A 10,259-nucleotide genomic window follows, 5' to 3' on the forward strand; every position below is an offset into this window, starting at 1 on the left:
TTGCGCTCTTGTAATGTTTAAAACCCCAAAGGGCATCACTATATCGGCATAATTCTACCATTACGTCTATTACGCTTGTAGTAGACCGAGTACATACCGAGTATATTAAAACAAAACGGTGCGGTGGACCAATTAAAACAATATTTGAATAGTTGAAGCTGGACATACATTTGTGAGTTTTACATTTTTTGGTCAAGGATAAATATTTTCATTTTGTCACTGTTCCAAGAATCCGGTCGCATTATGTCGTTATAAACCGAAACTGTTAAATGTAGACATGATATTTATTGGACCCTTTGTGATTGGGATCTGGAGATTTGTATGTCTAGAGCTTCATCTCACGAAGTTTAAATGGTCATGAGCAGTTAATTTCTACACTCTGCCTCAATTTAACATAGATGGTATTATCTAATTTGGTGAAAAAAAAATGCATTATACTTAATATTTTGTCTGATCTAAATCGCGTAAACTTGTTTTTTCAAACAAATAAACGTTTCGGAACGTTTAGAGGTCCCATGGTCACAGCTGACGGTCAGTTAGTAAAAATAGTTATGAATAAATAAGCTAGAAACGTCGGTTGTATTAATAATTATATGAATAAATAGTTTCACTGCCTATGTGTGATGGAAACCTAAAAGAACTCGATAATGCAAATATATTTCATTTCATAGTTTCCCGCATATTATATGATATTGGTGCGACTTTAAAGATTCGGAAATTTAAAGAAACTTAGGAATAAGGAAGCACCTGATAATGTGTGATATTTGGCTATATTTAAGAAATGTTGACACATTTAACGTAACAAAAAAAGGAGATTATTAAATAGTAACGTTTACGTTTAAATAAAAAAGAATTAGACATAAAGTATCAGTTAAATTAACACCTAATCAGTAAAGCATTACTCTACTTTTAGTGAACAAAATTTAAATTAGAAAATGAAACTATTTTTCCGGATTTAAATCGCGTGTATTTGTTTTTTCATACAAACAAATATTCACTATTTCAATCAGGAAACTCAATTTCATAACCCTAAGAACTCGACAAAATTGAAATTACACAAAATGCAATGTTGTTGTATATTTTGTGACAAAGTAGACACGGCTAAAAATTTAAAAAATGTAACAGTTCAACATTGATTATATCAAAGTATAATAAATAAACAAATTTTTTCAACTAAAGTTTACGAAATTTACAAGAATACTAAATCAACATCGAATTACTCGACAAGCCTATATTAATAAGAAATTAAAATAAATTAATGAAAAAAAGACAATCGTCTAATTTTATACTTTCAAATAGAAAAGCAAAATAGCCGGCCAGTTTCAAAAAACACAGGGTCACTTTTGGGATTTTACTTGTTTGGCTACATGTGCCAATGGGTGTAGTTAAGAATGAAAGCGATATGGCTCACTTCAGATTAAAATTTGATGAAATTATAAACCCCTCATTAAAGGAGCATTAATGCTAGTAATAACTTCCTGGAAAAGCAGTTTCGGGATGATTGCAAGTTGGGGCAATTAGTAGTTAGTTTTACGAGCACTTCGCATGTTACCGACACTTTCTTGGGCAATTGCCAGGTATTATTGTACTGCAAAATGTAAGATAACGGTAACCACATTATAAATTAATATGTTCATTGAAAGCAATATATTTGCTTAATAACAATGATCATGACCATGTACTAAAAATTATTATGAGTTATATGTAGGTATGTACATAGTTGCGCGGGCGCATATCCGTTTCTATGTGGAATGTTATTCGTATAATAAAGTCACAAGAGGGTTGAGGTCTTCACACGTTATCCAAAATCTGCAACCGCCTTACAGATTTCATCACGATATTTTTTTTCATTGTTAGCGAGAGATATTGCCACTAAAGATTTACAAAATGTACGTAACTTACAGATTTTAAGAGAAAGTCAAATTATATATCCTCTCAATTTGGATTTCGATTAAAGTATTTGACAATTCTAGTGTATGTTTTAAGTTTTAGCGCATTATAACGTAATGCCTGAATATCTCACACCCTCTCTAATACACTCTACAGAGACTAAGACAGTCGCCACTCTTTTAGTGATAGAATCGCATTAAGCTGGTCAGAGAAAGCCACGTAATAAAGCGAAGACGTGGCATCTTTTTTGCTCTTATTACATGAATATAAAGCATCTTCCGACCAGCTCAAGTTAATCAGTGCGATGACTCCTTTAAGGTGCGTTTATTTGACACAAATTTCTTAGCGCGCCCGCTGCTAAGTCCCTATGTGCACGCCAGGCGGCGACCGGTGCACGTGTCTAGAGATCGCGCTGTTATAGCAAAATAAGTTCTATTTATTTAGCAATTACTTTTTAGTATATCAAACAAACGAACTAGGTACCGCAGCAAGCGCTGGAAGAGAATGAAATTTACCCCACCCACCACTGCAACAGTCCAGAGTGACTTTCGGTCACGCGGCGTGACCGCGTGAACAATGCGCGGCGATATCATTATTATGGTTCTGAGGTATTAAATGTTGTTGCCTTAATATTGCATTTATATTCCCCATTAATGTACGCGAAAGCGTACATATACTAAAATTAGAACTATACAGAGAAGATCAGCATGGTGCCTGTACATGGATGACACCATGATGACACATAAAGTTGCGAAGCGAAACGCTTCATTCTTTCAACATTTCTTGAGAATACAATTTTTATTTTGTAATTATAAATTATTACGAATATACTTTGCAGCTCACCACAAACCCCGGCGAGTCCACACCCAAGTCCGGGTCCACCAAAGACGCCTGTGAAGGCGTATCACTGGCGGAGGGTGGAGGAGGGAAAAGACTACTATAAATTGTCAGAAATGAATTTGTTGTTTCTCAAAATATTCTCCATTAGCGTTAATGCACTTTTTCACACGAATGAACCAATTTTGAAAACATTTATGCCACTCCTCCGTGACAATCTCTGAAACATATTTTTCATACTCTTCGTAACTGGTTCTTAATTTTTGGAAATACATAAAAGTCACAAGGTGCCAGGTCAGGGCTGTACGTGGGGTGGCTCATAAGGTCAACGTTGTTCACCTTCAAAAATTCATTTGTCTATCTGGCCGTGTGAGAACTGGCATTATCGTGGTGCAAGATGATACGGCGTTTACGATTATTTTTACGGAGTCAATAACTTCTGGCAAACAAACGGTCGTGCACCAATAACTATTCACGGTACAACGATTCTCCAAAGCAACAGTAGCCACGTGCCCACTATTATTAAAAAAAGAAGCAATCATCCGCTTAGAGGCACTTTGCACGCGCGCCACTTTAGTTGATTTCGGCTCATCTCGAAAGACCCATACGCTCGATTGCTGCTTTGTTTTGGGATCGTAACTATAAATCCATATTTTGTCACCTATTACTATGTCCCACGCCAAATTTGACGTCCCTTCGTTGAATCTGGTAAGCATGGCATCTCACCAAGTGACGCGATTCGTTTTTTGAGCCTCTGTCGAATTGTGTGGGATCCACCGCTTTTTCAGCATAGCTTTTTCACACCCAAATGTTTGTGTAGTATTGATTGTATTTGACTCATGCTTATGCCCGAATCTCATGGTATGTCACATGCCTGTCTGTTTTGATCATACGGCGCACAGCATCGATGTTTTTGTTGTTCACAGCAGTGAAAGGGCGACCATCACGAAATTCGTCACTGAGATTCACACGACCGCGTTTGAACTCTGCAAACTAGCTAAAACTAGTCGTCTTGCATGGTGCTTCAGAGTGACAATCAGATGAAACAAACTGTGTTCTACAGACAAAGAGTTCAATTTTCAAATGTTGTAATTACTTTTTAAATATTGTTTATATAAGTGGCCAGTTTAGGAAACTTATAGTGCGCCCTATGTAGGCGACTCGGAATTAGTAGAGGTGAAGCTGCAGGGCCTTGAACACCGCTGTAAAATTGCCTGTTTATCGGTATTCTACAGTATATGTCGTGGAAAGTGTGCGAGGAAATTGCACGATTTATTTGCACTTTTATTTGCACGATTCCGCCTTCCTCTTTCTACTCATATTTTGTGGATATTCCAAGGACTCGCACGAAGCGTTTGGCTTCCACATTTGTATGGCGAACGGCTATGGAGTGGAATTCCCTACCTGTAGACTTGTTCCCTGAACGGTATACGAGTAATTTGGGCCTTTACAAGGCGAGGGTGAAAAGGCAATTATTTAAGTAGGTGCGCATGCTCCGCTTTAAGACTAAATCTAAAACGTTGAATTTTATGACTCTCGTTGCTATTATAAGTCCTACTTTATAACTGTTTCAGAATGCGTATATAAGTTAGTATAGGTAATACAATTGCTACGAAAACCTACTCCTACGTCTTTTGACGTATTGTTTTTTTCTATTTTATATTATTGCTTTTAAAGCCTTTTTAAAATTGTTAAAATTCACACTAAACTTAATAACGGTCTTTATTATTTATTTATCTCGCGTAATGGTTTATCTTCAATTGAGTATTTATAAATGATTACAACAACAAACAGTTTGATTAAAATAATTAACCTTTACAAGGCCACGGCGAATGTCGCGGTTGATGTTGGAAAACAGCCAATGAACATTTAAACGTGATGTAGAACGCATTTTCATAGATCTACTAGAGAAATAGTGACAATTGATAATTTGATGATACATTTCTCTCTCTTTCTTATCTAATGATAAACACAATGTACGATGACCGTGCATTCTTAAACAAATAATGATACATGAATGAAACGACCATGTAATAAATGCAGGCACTTATCAATACTAAGCCACCGAAAGTTGCCTTGCCATCTATCGAAGAAGAACCATAACGTCGGCGATAGTGCAAATCTGCTTATGTAGTGTTGGTAAAAGACGCGTACCTGTAAAACTAAATTTCATAGGAGAGGGATTTAACGTCATTGTTTAGCTATTTCAACGGTTTCGACTTTCAGTTTTGTACAGTAAGCATTAATTTATGTCGTCTACGGACTGATAACAATAGATTCCCGTAAATCACGCTAATTTCGTTCCCACGACATTAACGCGGATTTCATTTGGCGACTAAATTACCGAAATGGAAACTCATAGTCAAATGTTAGTTACACGTAATTGTACTATCCCTGACAAATAAATCTAAATTAAAATCACGAAACCACTACCACCTTACCTATTTCTTCCGTCAAGCAGTAATGTGAGCGTTTTGAAGGTTAAAAGTACTGGTGAAATTACAGCCACATGGGACTTATCAACGTATGTCTCAGTGCGATATTCGCAGTGGCAATGCCCTTTAGATTTTTGCAATTTAAGCTCTGAGTGGCACAGCAACTGTCATGAACAGTCGTATCGTTTACCACCAGACACACGATTTATTCGTCCCGTCACTTGATATCATTAAAAAAATTCATTCAATTATCGCAATGATAATTCGTGTGCTTAAAATAGTTTCACCTGTGTTTAGCGGCCGCTTCCTGATTTGGGACATTTGCGAAATTTGCCCGAAATTATCGAGAATGAAATATCTCTTAAAATAAAAACATATTCAGTTTAAGTGTAACTGTTTTTGCAAGCAATTGCAGTTCTTTTTCTATTCTTTACATTCAGATCATAAAGTTCAATGCGCCTGGTGGCATGTCATTTGACATGCCTGCCCACTCAGAACTTTAAATCGCAAAGATCTGATGCTTACTACCACTGTGCCGCTCACCCCGTAAGTTGTCAAGTCCCGTGTGCCTTTCACCAGTATTAATAATCAAGCCAAGCAATAATGCTCACATTACGGCTTGGCGGCAGAAATAGGCAAGGTGGCAGTACTTCCTTGGACTAACTCTTTCACAAGGAGCTCTACTTCTATGAAATTATGCTGCTACTGAATTTGTCAGACTGAGGGACCGGCAACCATTGTTATTGGTTCTATTTTTTCATTCGTGTATCACCTAAATTACACTAAAATGTGACACCAAAAACCGTAGCAGTATTTTAAACCAACCAGAGTTCGATGTGACAACCGAAACTCTTGGTGATGTTGACAGTGGTCTTAATTACTACATCTAGGTTTTTGTTGTGTAACATACACGTAATTTTGGTAAAAACTTGGTGATTTGATTTTGCTCATGGTTCTTCCAGAATAGGGAATGGCAACTCCCAAGGAGTTATACGTTGCTAAATAATCCACACTAACTAAAAAATGTTTCATTCATCTTAAGGAAAATTGCGTTACTCTAATCTTTCATGTTTATATTTATGAAAAAATAAACATATTAAAAATGGGCTCATTCTCTTTAGATTAATATTTAAGTACGTCTTATTCAAAGGCGTGTAGTTTTCGGTTACCATTAGGACGATCTCACATCTTCCTGTATTACATTTTAGTTTAGTGAAAGAGTATTTTGTCTTGCCAACAATACAGGATTACTTGTAAAATACTAATAATCTCACAAGACCATATTTCTAACATCATAAACTTTTGTTCCAAGACTTTTTACAAAACATAATAAATTTACAAAAAAACTTTTAGGTGTTATTCATTGACTTACAAATAAAAGGACGACGGGTCTAATACACAAACCACGAAAAAAATGTCCCAAGTCAACCTATTTAAACGTAGTGACATGTAAAGGAATATAAAAAAGCTAAAACGTTGAATTTAAATTGTAATGTCATCGCAGTACTGTCTAATTTTGCTTGCTTCGCTGTCAGTCGAACAAACGAAGACTAGAGCGTGAATGACGCTCTGTATACGATTTTAACGCCCTATAAGTTCGGACACTTTTTAGCGCGGACCCGACGTCCATATAACTAATTGTAAGTGAATGGTGTTATTGTACTATTTGACACTTTATAAATTTGTATTTGACAACCCTCACCCGCGCTACTGTGCTTGCGTAGAGTTATCACCGTTTACAGCGATTTATTTAAATATTTTTATTTTAGCATGTAAACGAAATGTTATGAATGATTAAAAGTCAAGAAACGAAAGTTATTGTTTATGGTAATATAGTCCTGCGAGGTATATGAATAAATCAGCTGATGAATCAGAAATGGTTAATATTAATTTTCTGTACAAATGTTATTTCAATTCCAGTGGAACTTGTACTAGCCAAAAGAAGGACACCTTTTCATTTAATACCAACCATATACCAAATAAATTAAAAGGCCAAAACTCTCACTAAAATGAAATAAAATGGCTCTTGTTGGCGAAGCATTAAATGGCGTTAAACCCACCGGTTCCTACAGGAAGCACCGTGCTCTCCGTTCCTGTCTCTGATCTACAGCCACGATACGGCTTTTATTTTTAACGCTCATTAACATATTAAGCTCCAGATATTAAAACAATTTTTATACTCTCTTACATATGTTCCTTTTGTAATAAAGCTGTTGCCGTTAAAAATATAGGGAATAAATTTGAGCAGCTCGCTTTCACAAAGTTTTTGATGGAATACATTAAAATGTTGTCTTTATTACAATATATAGAAACAGTTATGTTCAAAATTTCCTCTATTCAGTAATTTTATACAAGAAATTTTATTCTTTTATGCGATGAATCTTTAGTATGGATAAAAACGTGTAACTAACATATTGTAAATTTCTAAAGATGTGGGACATTTGTATACACAAGTAGAATATGTAGGAAAATTTTTAATATATTATATTTTCTTAACACACCGAATACGGGCTACTCGCGAAGTTGGCGCCAAAACTTACGAGGCTGGATAACATAATCAACAGATTTGTAAATAAACATTATATATTTTTCTTATGCAGAACCTACAATAAGTAAAGTTTTTTTGTATGAAAAGCAAAAATTCCAAGAATTTTTAAAAGCTGTTGTTCAAAAGGTACTTTTCCTTTGAAGCACAAGACAAGCTTCTTGAGTTTTAACATCAGCTTTAATGACACTGTTTATTATAAATATGCCTTAATTCTACCTCGTCGTCGTGGCGATGTCCAATTTAAAAGTTTCCCTTTACTACTTATTAAAAAAATCTGAAAGCGTGATTACAAGTTCACTTACCTTTATAACATAATCGGGAGATGTACAACCGGCCGCGTAGAGAAAATCACTATCGAACTGGTCATGCAATGAGAGTCCACTAAACTATTAACACACAAAACTCAGTCCACTAATTGTCTTCACTATCACTAAGCTATGATTGGCTAACATCGATGAGAAAACGATGGATCTTTTAATCTCTAAATAACTACAACGAACCTTGATGAGGCACTTTAAATATTGAGAATTAAGTTAAAAACTAACGATATCTGAAAGCACTGCTTAAGAATTATTTTTAGATTTAATAGTGTTCCAAGTACTCTTATTAGAGGTTTAATTTTAGATAAGATAGAAGTTCGGTAACACCCGCGGTATAGCGTAGATTCCCGCGCCAGCGTGTTCACCACCTGGAACAGACAAATTTATTAGGCTGATATCCATTGCTTTTACACATTTTTTTTTAACATTTATTCTATAAATTAAACATTATGAAAAGACTATTCAAGACGTATAGAGTAGAACTATATTCTAAGTACCAATGGTACATTAGAATATATTTCTTAGCAAAGGGTGCATTAGTGGTTTTGGGCTAATAACAGGCAATAAACAGAGATTAGGCCCATCCCCTGTACGCCGGGGCGGCGGCGGCGCGTCTACGGACGTGACTAAGCCAGTTTTCAGCTGAAATATGTTCGATCTAGAGTACAGCCGTGATATAGAAAGAAGTTTTAGATAGTACGACTATTGAGATTACTGCTATGTATAAGTAGATTATCGTCGTGTAAGTTTGTGTTTTAGTATTCTTTCTAACTAAACTACTAGCTACACTTTTTATAACAATTTTCCATTGACATGATGCGGCCATCACGTTAGTAAGAGCTAATTAAAAACCGAGCATACCTGCGTATTTCATTTGAAAGTATTTTATAACAGATCCAAATTAAACCTTTGTGCGCAGAGCGCATTCACGTTCTCAGAGCATTGCATCGGGAGTCGTATTCCCGCGAGTCGTGTCAGAGCTGGTTCGTCAGACACGTCCCGCTCTGCATTATCATTCCTACTACAAAGCCGACGTAATAACGGATCAACAATAGCGGAATTTCGCAAAAATTTCCCATCAATCTTCGAGCAAAAAGCAGGAGGACTAGACTTGATTTATCTATTTGAATATTAGCTCGCTATCGCTAGGAAGTGGGTCGTGAGGCTATCCTACCTCCAGCGGCTCGGAGGAACGCGTGTATTGTTATGAGTTTGTACAACTAACCTACATTTTTCTCTGTGAAATATTGTCCAAGATGGGTTGTGATCTGTCACAAACACTAATAGAACAAGATGCATCTTAAGAAGAGCACTTTACCTCTATATCTTTGTCTCATCATCATACCATCAAACACTTTTGCCTAGCTTGGACATCAGTCTCCCACTGTAGCCTCGTTAATATCTTTATTCGACCAAGTCGGTGACCTAACGGTCTACATTATGGGCGGTGGATGCGGAGGTTCGATTCTCGGAAGGACCAATTTCGAAAATGAACTTTTCTTAATTGCCTCTGGTCTGAATGTTCTGGGAAGTGCCCCTTAGTGAATTCCATTGCTCTGGTACTCACAATACAGATAATTAATTCCCTAGTTTGAGACCAGGTTGGTGTGGTTGTCTAGCACATATTATATTTATTAATCATATTTGTGCCAATTGCCAATGTAACATGTATAATAATCAATTAATACAATTTAATTTTAACATGTGTAAGTCGCTTGTCCAAGATGTGTATGTGTGTGTGATTTTTTTTTTTGGCGCGTACAAAGATTTCATCACCTGGCACAGTGTATCGGAAATGTCTACCATAAATGTAGGTGATATAATGAAAATATAAATTTAGACATTAGCTACCTATCATAACTTATTACATTTATAAGTTATTGCCAAACAAGCAATACTTGACCAAATGAAAAGACGCGTTATGCCATTGACCTACTAAGAAATGGATGTCGGGTTCGCGCTAAAAAGTGTCCGCACCTATAGGGCATTAAAATCGCATGCAGAGCGTCAATCGCGCAACAGTCTTCGAGTCTTCTTGTTCGACTGACAGCGCGGTTGTCAATCATGCAGTACTATATAATAATAAATTGTAAAAATTACTGCAGTAAAGTCAAATCATATTTTCACTAAACAAATACATTGTGTTATCATAATTTTCATTTAAAAGTGTTATTTGGTACAGTTTTAAAGTATTTAATTTATATATAAATTAATCGTCAATATAAATGA

General features: G+C 35.9%; 1 pseudogene; it reads left to right on the forward strand.

Annotated features, from left to right (window-relative positions):
* The first annotated feature begins 2,545 nt into the window (after positions 1-2,545).
* Positions 2,546-2,640, forward strand: LOC113237634 (annotated as a pseudogene).
* The last annotated feature ends 7,619 nt before the right edge of the window (positions 2,641-10,259 follow it).

Source organism: Hyposmocoma kahamanoa, unplaced genomic scaffold, assembly GCF_003589595.1.
Source record: "Hyposmocoma kahamanoa isolate Upper Pololo Valley unplaced genomic scaffold, ASM358959v1 102, whole genome shotgun sequence".
Classification (NCBI taxonomy): domain Eukaryota; kingdom Metazoa; phylum Arthropoda; class Insecta; order Lepidoptera; family Cosmopterigidae; genus Hyposmocoma; species Hyposmocoma kahamanoa.